Source organism: Lissotriton helveticus, chromosome 9 (assembly GCF_964261635.1).
Source record: "Lissotriton helveticus chromosome 9, aLisHel1.1, whole genome shotgun sequence".
Classification (NCBI taxonomy): Eukaryota; Metazoa; Chordata; class Amphibia; order Caudata; family Salamandridae; genus Lissotriton; species Lissotriton helveticus.
This window is the reverse complement of record NC_136070.1, coordinates 1,137,810,512-1,137,823,263: the sequence shown is the minus strand read 5'-3', so window position 1 is coordinate 1,137,823,263 and position 12,752 is coordinate 1,137,810,512. Positions and strand designations below refer to the sequence as shown.

General features: G+C 45.2%; 1 protein-coding gene across 1 annotated transcript in view; it reads right to left on the bottom strand.

Annotated features, from left to right (window-relative positions):
- DNAH12 (dynein axonemal heavy chain 12) overlaps positions 1–12,181 on the bottom strand; it is a 1,534,490-nt gene extending 1,522,309 nt beyond the window's left edge. The window contains exon 1 of the mRNA XM_078661571.1: positions 12,003–12,181. The gene's annotated coding sequence lies outside the window, so the exon portion shown is untranslated. The remainder of the gene's footprint in view (positions 1–12,002) is intronic.
- Positions 12,182–12,752: the final 571 nt, after the last annotated feature.

Below are 12,752 nucleotides of genomic sequence, written 5' to 3'. Positions count from 1 at the left end.
TAAAACAAATCACTTCGAGATAGTCTTTCCCCATGCAACGCTTCAAGACAAGCAGAGAATATTGACTATGTGCCTTCCCCTTGGAATGGAACCACTTTTTGAAGAACTACATGGGAAAATATATTGACTAGCACATATACAAGGACACTGGAATTAGGCGCCGAGAGATACAAGTTATGCGGAAGGGCTGACAAAGTTATGCAAAGTGGAAAATTATGCATCATGTTGCAGTAAACTATTTGGATTTTATATATCCCTATTTTGGCAAATTCACCACCATTTATATTGAGTGGGCAAGCCCGACCTCATTACTTCAAGTCTAACACATGAATACAACAATCAGGAACGGAAAGATGCCAATTTGACCGTAGCAAAAGGTCTGTCACAATGCATAACCAAGTGTGGCACTTCTATTTAGTAAAGAAGTGTGGTTGGAAGCGCACACCAATTAAAGGTACTCAAAAGGTAATCAAATATTGATAACAAATAAACAATCTTAACACAATTGGTGCAGCAGTGTAACCCTCGCTGTCTAACAGGGGTCAATAGACACAAGTGGAAAAATGCTACCAAGATGGTCGCAACACTGCGCACTATCCACAAATGGTCACAAAGAGACCCTCTAGGTCATTGAATACAATTTAACAACCCTATATCAAAAATGAATCACAAGAATAGCAAATATACTTGTAAATGTAAACTTTACAGGTAATTGTTGAAATCCCCAAAAAATGTTTACATTGATATCATTTTTTAGTTGCATTCACATAGAAATCAAAAGCATGAATTCCTTATACATGTATCTTGAGAACATTTACAAAGAGACAGATAATCAATTGTTTACGAAAACATTTTTAGACGTGGGCCCGATGCATTTCGGGACCTGAGAGTCCCTTCTTCAGGGGCCAATCTGTCTGTCCTGTGGGGAGACCTGAATAACCTCGGATAAGGTAGACAGTGGAGTCTTCAAAATCTATAACGGATACCAGCAATTTTAAGGTGATGCAAGTGAGAAAAACACGAACAGTCACCACTTTGATTCAAAGTCTTTTGTTGAAATCAGACTCCCGGTTCTAACAGCGAGAAGAAACAACAGTCTGGGGGTCTTCTGAAAGAGAAACGCTGCTGGTCTCCACCTTGCACAATACTTAACCAGTTACGTATCGTGCAAGGTGGAGACCAGCAGCGTTTCTCTTTCAGAAGCCCCCAGACTGTTGTTCTTGGCAGCCAAGTAGAAGGAGCGTCCTCCACTCTTAAAGTGATGGATGTGAGGAACAATCGTCAGATGAAGATTAGCAGAATATACGGCACGTGTTTGAGAATAACATTTCAGCCCCATGTTGAGGTAAGCTGTGCCAGTGTTGTTTGGAGGAGAAAGTGTGATCCGCTAGACCAAGGTATCTACAAATCAGCTTTAAAAAGCCATCATAAAGCTATTCGTAGATTTTAGGCTGACCTTTTGTCTGAGCAAATTCCTTCAGAGAAGTTTTCAAAATAGTTCAATCCTTTCTTGCACCTAATGCTGTAACTGGGCAATCTCCCCTCTGCAGAACTGTGTGAGAACTTGATTTTATTTATTCAAAACAAAATTGAAGAAAAGGGCACTTGCTATATTAAAATGATGCTCTGACTCTCCAACAGACCCTTATCCACTTCACGTCTTACCTAATCTCTTACTTTACCAACTGTTCCTTAAAGCTGGAAACATGCTCAGGTAGGTTCTTTGCTAAAGAAAAGCCTACTGTGGGGCGACTTCCATTACCAATTTTAGGTCTATGTAATTACTCCCACTTGTTTTTAAAATGCTGAAAAAAATTATATTTTTAACTTTTCCATTATCGAGAAGCATGTTATTTACTGTGTAGCAAATTAGCTGGTTTTAGACCATGACAATCATTCAGGGATTAATAAAGCACAGCATATCACCCGGGAGGGTCTCAAGGCGCTGAAGTTGCGAACTGCTTCGTGGTGATCTGTTTATTCAAACAGCCAAGTCTTGAGTCCTCTCCTGAAATGCCGGAGAAATGGGGCGGTCCTGAGGTGCAGAGGAAGGTTGTTCCAATCTTTGGCACCCAGGTGTGAGAATGAGCATCCTCCGCTATTGCCTTAGCAGATACGGGGATTGACTGTGAGGAAGAGGGAGGCGGATCATAGGTGTCTGGCCAGTTGGTGAAAGGTCATGCATTTGTTGATGTATGCTGGTCCTTCAGTGTTCAGGGCTTTATATGCAGGTGAGGTGTAATGTGGGTCTAGGGAGGTTGAGGATGAGTCTTGCTGCTGAGTTTTGTATTGTCTGTAGTCTCTTTAGGAGGCAGGCAGTGACTCCTACGTAGAGTGTGCTCTCGTAGTCCATCCTGCTAATGTCGAAGGCTTGCATGACGGTCCTTCTGGGGTTGACTGGGAGTCAACCTGAAGCAAGTTATACCACAGAGTCTGCACTTCTGGAGGGGGCCAGAGTTATCACATTCACACTGAACCAGGTTCAATATGTGGCCTTGGTGCTACTTGATCTTTTGGTGGCGTTTGATGCACCGTCTCATACAATTTTACAGGAATGCGTAGACAACATAGGAGTTTGTAATCCAGCACTACATTGGCTTCAGTTCTTTTTATATCAGTGCCAGACAGATGCTAGATGGTTTACCTTTTTCCTTTTTCTTCTTCCACTAAGTCACTGAGACACAGTGTCCCACAAGGCTCTTCTTTAAGCACCACATTGTTTAATGTTGCATGACGTTTCTCACAGCAATCATCCAGCCTTTCGACATCAAGGTTGTTTCATATGCTGATGATACACAACTCATGTTTTCTTTTTTTTAAATCTACCAATGACATGCAAGAAGCTTATGAAGATTGTCTCATCAGAGTTACGGACTTGATGCAGCATGGCTACTTGAAGCTAACTTGGACAAAACTGAAATCTTGTTCTCTAGAGGTTCCCATTCAATATATTCAAGCAATTTGAGGCCAAACAAACTAGGAGTACCCCCTATTAGCATGATGTAATATGTGAAGTCATAAGCAGTGCATTGTGGGGCATAAGTTATAGTTAGCTCAGGTAACTATAACTGCTGAATTTCACTTATTTTTTACGAGTGAAATCTGAGCCTAACTATAATGTCCCTGTAACCTAGTTTTTTTCAGTGAATTTTTAAGGTTTTTTTAATTCTATTTCCTGACTATAACGTCCCTGTAACATTTGTTTTTTAGTGAATGTCTATGTTTTTTAATGTTACTTCCTAACTATTATCACTGTAACATTTGTTTTTTTTCAGTGAATTTCTAAGGTTTTTTAAAATGTTATTTTCCAAATGTAACCAGTAACCTTTAACAGTGAGTGCATGAATGAGTGCATAAGTCTCTCAGTATGTCTGTGAGTGGGTGTGAGAGTGTCTCAGTGGGTCTGTCAGTGGGTGTGTGCGTGTCTAAGTGGTCTGAGAGTGGCTGCATAAGTGTCTCATTATGTGTGTGAGTGGGTGTGTGGGTCTGTGAGTGGATACGTGAGTCTAAGTGGGTTTGTGAGTGGGTGCATGAGTCAATCTGAATGAGTGCATGAGTGATCTGAGTGGGTCTGTGAGTGAGTGTGTGAGTCTCTGAGTGGGTCTGTGGGTGTGTGAGTCTGAGTGAGTGTGTGAGTCTCTGAATGGGTCTGTGAGTGGATGTCAAGTGTCTCAGTGGGACTGTGAGTGGGTGCATGAGTCTCTCTGAACGGGTCTGTGAGTGGATGCATGAGTATTTGAGTGGGTCTGAGTGGGTGTATGAGTGTCTGAGTTGCTCTGTGAGTGGGTGCTTGACTGTCTCAGTGGGTATGTGAGAAGATGCATGAGTCTCTGAGTGGGTCTGTGAATAGGTGTGTGAGTCTCTGAGTGGGTCTTTGAGGGGGGGGTGTCAGTGTCTGAGTGGGTCTGTGACTGGGTGTATGAGTCTCTGAGTGGGTCTGTGGGTGGATGAGTCTCTGAGTGGGTCTGTGAGTGGGTGCATGAGTGCCTGAGTGCGTTACCAGCTGAGCTGTGAAGTGGGTGCTTTTTAAAGGGGCATAACAAAGGCCTCTACACCAAAGGGGCTGAAGGGACCTGTGTTACACACCTAACTATTCTCCACTGCTCCAACCAGGATTTAAATCTGTGGCTCTCTGGTTACAGAAACAGACCTCTGCAGTGCATTAACTCATAGAGTTTCATAAAGTACGATATGGTACATTTCCCACTGATTAACTTAACTTGCATTTATTTTACATTTAAGCTGTGTGTTATTTTATATGAATCTCAAGAAAGGGTTAATTCCTCCTTTGCCAAAGGTGGTCACTAAAGGTTGACCAAGTTGGCTGATACTCCTCTCACAGAAAGACATGCCAGTCAGATCTTGGTGCCCTCACACATAGGCCCAGACTGGCCGTAGCGGACACCGGGCATTTCCACGGTGGGCCGCAATGGTGGGGGTTGGTTTTGGGCCCCTGGGGGACATTTTTGTTACCGGGGGCCAGCAATATACGCCCCCTGTAACAAAATCGACCAGAACCAGCCCTAGCAAACAACCCCCAACTCCCCCGGGGGACGGACAAGCAGTTTTCCAGGGACGGTTTCGGTTCCCAGTCCGGCCCTGCTCACACACCCATTAGGGTGTCATGCTTCATCATTGGGCGCTTCTCGTCAGGCTGGCACTGCAATGCCTGTTGGGCATGGGAATCTTTGTCGGAGATCTTTTAGATCCGAGAACGCCGTATAGAGTTTAAGTGAGAGGGCTACCTAACAGTGTAGCTTGTGAAGTGAGTAAGTGCTGGCTAAAATAGGCTCAGGTATCTAATGGATGGATTTTATAGAGAATGAATACCAGGTCTAACTAAAAACAGTGGTTCTATCATGTGGTCTTTTACAGTACCAGTATAGCTTCTAGTGTGGCGTGGTCAACATGTTTCCTCGAGTGTCAATGGTTCGGGCGGCACTTTCTCCACTTGAAAGAGGAAGAAAAATGCTCCTTAGGTCGAGGACGACAGAGGAGGGCAGGTGAGACTGTTGTGTCCCGACGACCTACAAGTGTCCCTCTAATTGACGGGACCCTCCATCTTCCTAAGGAGCATTTATCTGCCTCTTTCAATGTGGAACAATAGGCTGGCATACACTCAGGGGTACCTAATGGGTGTGTTAGGGCACCACGATCTTCAGGTCTTTCTGCGACAGGACTATCAGCCAACTGGGTCAACCCTTGGTGACCACCTTTGGCAAAAGAGGAGCTAACCTTTCTTGAGATTCATTGAATTATCCCAAGGGAGGAGCTTGGGTTTAGGACCTCGTTAAAACATTTTTGGTCCTCCTTCCCCCCTGTGATTTTGAAATGTTATTTTATATGTACATACCTGAAGTGGAAAGACCGAAAAAGTTTCAGATTCTTTTGTCACGCCCATGACACTGCCCCTATTGTCCACAGCATCACACTTCCCTTACTTTTCTTAATGCACTTCGTTCGCTGGGAGGGGGGCTGTGTGGCCCCTCTCTGGGTTGATTTTGGCCCCAGGGACCCCATTCCCCAGAGCACAGCCATGTCTCCTGGGTGCCTAGGGCACCCAGTGTGCAGCATGGGGACTGCGGAGGAGCCTCAAGGCGCCCACAGTCTGAGCCTGCTTCCCACCTCTTGCGGGACCCCAGCATTGCTGCTGCACAGAGGGAGCTGCTGGAAAGTAAGCTCCCTCCATACAGGAACAATCATTTCATCTCTCTTCCTGCCTGTATGTCTGTGGGCAGGGAAAGAGATGAAACCTCAGCTTCAACCGAGCGGGAGCTCTTTGGCAGCTTCCGCCCGCTGGTAACGGAGCATTTGCTTTTGCTTGGCGGGCGCTATAAGCTCCCAACAAGCAAAAGCAAACAGCTATGTCCCAGGAGTGGGCACACCAGGACATAGAAGGAACTGGTCCTGGGGGGGGTCAGTTGACTGGGGTGAGTGCTTGCATTGTTCAACACTCCGTCCATCATCCCCTTCCGTTTTACTTTGTTCGCCCTAAGTTGGCAGGGTATGCCCAGACGTGGGTCCCTTGCTCACTTTGCCACTGGATTCAAGCTAGCCTGGCTGAAGACGGCTGATTAGCTAGAAACCGGTCCCAAGATGCTTGTTTCCGGTCCAGGGAAGACATGGCTTGGCAGTTCCGGCTGGACTGTTCCCATGAGGCACAGGGTCAGACTGATTTGCATATGGCCGTGTCTGAACTGGGGTGGCGGAGTGAGCTAAAGAATGATGATGGATTAAACCCAGATCAGTTGACTGGGGGTGAGCGCTTGCATTGTTCAACACTCCGTCCATCATCCCCTTTGGTTTTACGCTGAGATTGTCTCAACTGAATGGGGCCGGGGTAGCGCATGGAGCTGCTGGGTTTGTATGTGACTGTTAGGGAGGACGTTGTATTGCCAAGGGCAATGCCCTGCCCAAATAGGGACTCTGTGATTAAAGTCTCCTTATATTTGTATTACACCTAGTTAATCTACCAGGGCGATGGACATACCATGAATTTGGGTGGCAGCCAGTTCGAAGACCGCAGCACGGTAAGTTAGGGGAGGGGTAATTAGGGTTATGTTACATGGTTTGCAGTGATAATGAGAGAAGCCTCCACAACCCTGGAAGGGTGCAGAGCAACTAGGGAGGGGTACTATAAGCCATTAGATGAAGCAAAACTCCCTTAGATTGCTGTCCTGGAATGTGAATGGTCTAGGGAACAAGATCAAACAGGGGTTAGTGGCTAAGGTCCTAGCAATGTACACAGCAGATATTTTCTTCCTGCAGGAAACACACATGCGAGGATCCAATGGGGCAGTCCAGGCACGACGGAAATTTACAGTCACTTAGTCACCCGGGCTACTCTGAAGTGTAATGGGGTGGCAATATTAATTAAGGAAGCACTTACCTTTCATGTGCGCAGGAGCTGGATGGATGATTTGGGATGCTAGGTGGCAGTGCTGGGTATGTGGGAGGGTGAGCTGCTTGCCCTGGTTAATTTCTATGTTCCTCCTGTGTTTCAGACATATATACTGGCACACCTGGGTGGACTACTCACTGAGATCCCAAGGGCCACCACCATAATGGTCTGAGACTTCAATATGGTGCTGGATGCTGGCCTAGATAGGACCCTAATTTGGCTGTCCCACCGATTCGGTGTTGGGAAACTAGGTAACTTCATTCAGTCAGTAGATGTGGGTGATGTGTAGAGAACGCTACACTTTTGCAGCAGGGCTTATTCTTTTTATTCAGGTGTACATGGCTCCCATTCCCCTATAGATGCTTTCTTTACTCTGATCGAGGCCCTCCACAGATTTGGAGAGGCTGAATATGGTGCAAAAGGGATTTCAGATCACTCTCACCTTAGCACTACACTGATCTCACCTTAACAGTCAGGACCAGAACGAGTTGAGAGTGGCGGTATGGAGACTCATCAACGAAAAAGAGCTAGCCCACCTGCGGATGGCCACAGATTATTATTTTAAAGAAAACAAGGATTTGATGGGCGTGGTAGCCATTGTATGGGAAGCCTATAAGGCTATGATCCATGGGGAGATTATCTCGGGAGAAGTGGGAGATAAGCACAGGAGGCTTAATGTGCCTGGAGGAGGAGAATGCACAGCATCTGTCAGAGGCAGCACGGGCCCACCTTCTCTGTAAAGTGGAGGAATACTGCTCCCTGGTTACAGGTGCAGTAAAAAGGGACTAAATGATACAAGCAAAGCGTTTACATAAAATGGGCGATAAAGTGGGGAAAATGTTAGCATGGCTCAGCAAGAGATCAGGGAGTAGATGTTGTGAATGGGGGATTCGGGCCTTGATGGGTGAATAGTCATGGGCTCAAACACCATCACAGAGACAATGGCAACCTTCCTGCTGAATTTCATTTGGAGGCCATATGTTTGACTCCTCAGAGGACTTCTGAGAATTTGTGCGGGCTGACTATGCAGACATTGGGACCCAACAGGGCATTAGAGCTTGAGAAAGATTTAAATCTTGAGGAGATGCAGGGGGCATTGACCTAATAACAATCTGGGAAATTGCCGGGCCCGAAAGGGCTGTTGCTGGAATTTTTCAATACATTGGCGGGCAAGGTGACTCCACAAATTGTTTAAGGAAGCATTTCAGAAGGGTGCCCTCCCTAAGGATTTTAATCTGGTGAATTTACTTTTAGATGGGATGCGGACCACCCAATATCGCTACTTAACTCCGATGCCAAGATACTTTCCAATGTGTTGCAAACCATCTGTGGATGTGATTCTGGAATTGGTACACCCTGACCACAATGGATTTATGCCCCAGAGATCTACTAGACTCAACCTCTGCCGCTTGCATAAGAACATTGCGATGGCCGGGGTGGGGGGTGACTCCCGCTAGCGGTGGTGTCGCTAGATGCAAATATAGTAGTTGATTCGGTGGAGTGGCCCTCTCTGTTTGAGATTATGAGGAAGATGGCCTCAGGACCCACATTTCTGCAATGGGCTGGCTTTCCATATAAGACACCAATGCCCACATGCATCAAACTGAATTGCATTCGCAAACGGTGCGAATCGCAAAATTCGCCCGTTTGTGAATGTAATTCATTGCTTTGGGATGCATTAAGCTTTTTTGCTTTTTCGCAATTTAAGAAATCGCAAATTATTTGCGATTTCTTAAATTGCGATTGCATTTAAGAAATCGCAATTTTGCGATTTCTTAAATGCAATGCATGAATATTTTTCAATTGCTAAATCGCAAATAAGAAGTGGTAAATTAACATGAAGTTAAACTTCATGGTAATTTGCGCAAACTTTCAAAAATGCACAAAAGTGCATTTTTGAAAGTTTCATTTTACACACACACATGCCCTTGGGGCATGTATGTGTGAAAAATGCACTTAAAGGTACATTTCAGGGGTGCAGGAGGGGTCCTTTGAACCCCCCCGCAGCCTTGAAATTGCATTCTCATTTTGCGATTCCTTAATTGCGAATCGCAAAATGAGAATGCCTTCACATTCATTCCTATAGGCCTCTAGGCCCATAGGAATCAATGGAAAGGGATTCCTTAATTGCGATTCGCAAATTGTGAATCGCAATTAAGGAAAAAGAAGAAATCGCAAAATAAATTGCGATTTTTTTGATGCATAGCCGTTTGCGATTTCTTAATTGCGATTCCTTAATTTTCGCAATTAAGAAATCGCAAACGGCAACGTTGATGCATGCGGCCGTAAGAGCCCGGGTTAAGGTGAACGGTATTCTGTCACAGGAGTTTCTCATTGGTCGAGACACAAAACAGGGTTGCCCCTTGTCACCCAGGTTGTTTGCCCTGACGATAGAGGCACTGGCAGAGTGAATTAGGGCGGACGCATAAGTATGGGGCTATCGGTGGAGAGATACGCTGAAGAGAGAATATCCCTCTACGCTGATGACTTTCTTTTGTACTTAGCGGAGCCAGAATTGTCTTTGGCCAGGATGAGGGAGATCTTTACAATTTATGGAAGATACTCAGGGCTTGGTATCAACTGGGAGAAATTCCTCATGTCCCCGATGGGGCCCTGGGAGACTTGGGGTGAGCTCCCCATGGCACTTAAGGTGGTGCGAGATCGCTTTTGTTGCCTAGGTCTCTGGATCGCGGTGTTTTTTAAGGGATGTTAAGAACACGCCACTTCTGGATACCAAATCTGAGGCCTCATGTACAAAGAATGCATTTGGTTACAGGCATATGTTTAAAACCTTATTTTACCTCAATCTGTCGTAAGGGAAGGGGAAGCAGTGGGAGAAGAGCCCATATCGATCGGCCAGGATGCTTTTAATAGTGATAAATAATTCTTATTAGTACAGAGAACCCCAATAATCGTGTTAGGTTTTAAGTTCTGACATGTGTTTCTCCTGACCACGCACTCTTAACATAGAAAGGCTATCAGTACGGATGCTATATGACTCCAACACCTTGCAACCTTCATTGTCTCATGTAACATTTCTTGTACACTGATTAACACACTTGTATGTTTTATTGATTTTGTACAATATGTGGGTGTGCGTATGTGTGATGTAAAGGGCTATGACACCCTATATTGGGATAAGTAGTGCTATAAAAAATGTAATTATAAAATAAATTTGTAAGATCGATTTAAATTGTTGTTTGTGCAATCACTCATACAGACATATAGATCTAACATTCTTAAAGTGCATGTGTATCTCATACAGGGGCTGCCTCCAAATCATAGTTTTTCTTAAGCATTTGTGAAGTGATAAGAAACTGAGTGACGTTGTTTCTCTTCATTGCATGGGGCATCCAGGAGTTAGACTCCAGATATCTCCCAGTCAGGACCAGGGCCGGACTGGGAACCGAAACCGGCCCTGGCAAACTGCTCGGCCGCCCCCCTGGAGTAAGGAGCGGGGTCTGCCCGAGCTGTTTGCTGGGGCTGGTTTCGGCTGCTATTGTTACAGGGGGCCGCTATTGCTGGTCCCTGGTAACAAAAACGGCCCCACAGGGGCCCCAAACCAGCCCCCGGGGAACGCCTGCTGCCCGCTACAGCCAGTCCAGCCCTTGTCAGGAGGATAGTCGAACAAAAGAAGGGCTGATGATCGTTTAAAACAGGCATTTCTTTTGGGCCCCGCTGGAAGTGAAAATAGGAAAGAAACTCTCAACACCTGCAGTTTTTATCTATGAACCGAAAACAGTCAAAGTCCGAGCGTGTTGACAAATTGCACTGGGACAAATTCCGCATATTTCACTGTGTCCAGCTCTGATCCAGCTCGTTAAGCAGGTTTCATGAAAAATGCAATAAAAAAGGTTGTAAATAATGGATAAAATGCTAAACAAAAAAAACGAATTCAGAAATGTATTTGCATTGATTTATATGAGCTATCCCGCAAAAGAGACTTAGCACGACTACTTGGCTGACCCGACACCGATTTAACCATGTCAGGACCTTAAGATGGCAGGAGATTGAGAAACGCGTTGCCTGCTGGAGTGACATCACTTTCAACTAGTATGCAAACAGAAGTGGGGATGGTCTAAAGTTTTAAATCCCTGCATCCCTGCCTCTCAGAAGTAGAAAAAAACATCGACCAAATTAAAGTGGGAGACATACGCTAAAACCTTTGAATTACCATTAAAGGTTTACAAAACAAAACTCTATCTGACCTCATGTTAAGGAAGTCAATGAATGAATACTTTTATTGTTAGATTATTTAAAATCATACAATATACTCATTATAAAATATCAACACATGATAAAATAGATTAATATTCATGTTGCTGCGTTAAAGGAAGTACAGATAAACACCTGTGTATGAGTGTGAAGTATGTCCCTATCAATAGGTTGCATCAAGCAGACTATGCCATATGCACGCAATACCGACCAGTCCATATGGATAGAGCTAAGACAATGTAATGACGGACATTAAAGGTTTCACTGTATCATTGGAACGCCTCGGAAAGTGGTACAAAGTAACCCCGGTGAACGTGATACATTAGCAGCCACTGGCCGCAACCCTGCCAGGTTCCAGGTCCATGCTTGACAAGCTGCTCCAGTCCAGGGTTTTCCTTGAATTCGTTGGCTTGTTTTGTTGCTTAGTCCATTAGAAGACCAGGACTACAATTCCCAGAACTCACCTGGTTTGGGGGAACTCATCACACCTGGCTGGGACTGGGAAAAGTGGCAGCTATATGGCAGTCGTGTAACATAGCTCCCTCCCAAATTAGCAGCAGTGCTGACGTTCTAGCCATAAGCACTTTTCTTTCTGGGACTTCGCAAGTTCTCATTTAATGCTAACGATCTTTCATGCAGACTGCTGGTGAAAAGTGACTTAAATGCCAGGACTACGTTACATCGAAATCGCATCACACGGCAGTTATACCAGGGAAATAAAAGACTCCTGGAATCGAGGTACATAACAAAGCAGAGTAGACTGTGTGCGAATGGAGAGGAGTAGTGTAGTTAAACCCCTGCACATTAATTGACTATGAAGTAACAGACATTGTGAATAACACAATGTGTTTAGCGCATCCTCTGTGAGTTCAGACCCCCTGCTTACCTCGAGTTTGGGGGTCCTCGCCCTGGGCGGGGGCTGCCTCGCACCGGAACCCGCTCACTGAGGCATTCAGGTAAAGGTAGGCTGTGTGTCGCCTTGGCCCGTGGAGCAGGAGCTGTCTACTCCCCGGCAGCCTCTACAGGACGCACAACTCCGTTGCCCTGGGAGACGCCACAACTTCCGCACTGAGGCGCGAGCTCGCGACGCCGTGCTCGCGCACAGCACAAACGATCACTCGCTGGAGAGGGCGCGAGAGAGCGTGTCACTAGCAACAACTCTTACCACAGCACGTGGAAGCTGCAAGACGTAATAGCATAATATGGAACAAACACGATGGTAAAACAACGTAGAAGTCCGAAGCAGTGTCTCATATCTACACTGGAGTCCGCAGTGTAGTATATCTAAACTTTAAAATACAAACGCAGCCGGATAAATTATTTTTGAGAAAAACAACGTAAATAGTGTATGTGGTAATGCAAGTAGTAGTCTCCCATTAACAACATTACCCACGACTAAGACATGTTTGTTTAACCTTCCTTTCAATTAAAGTGCTGGTGTACGGTACCTGACAATACCTGCCTGTTAAAACACTATCATACATGGTATGCAACCCTAGAGTTGGCTATTTTTATTTTATTTATTTTTAACGTTTTATATAGCGCTAGCTTAACCCGTAGGTATCAGAGCGCTTTACATATACACAGTAAACAGCAGAAGGACATTACATTACATAGTAGGCCGGCAGTAAGGAAG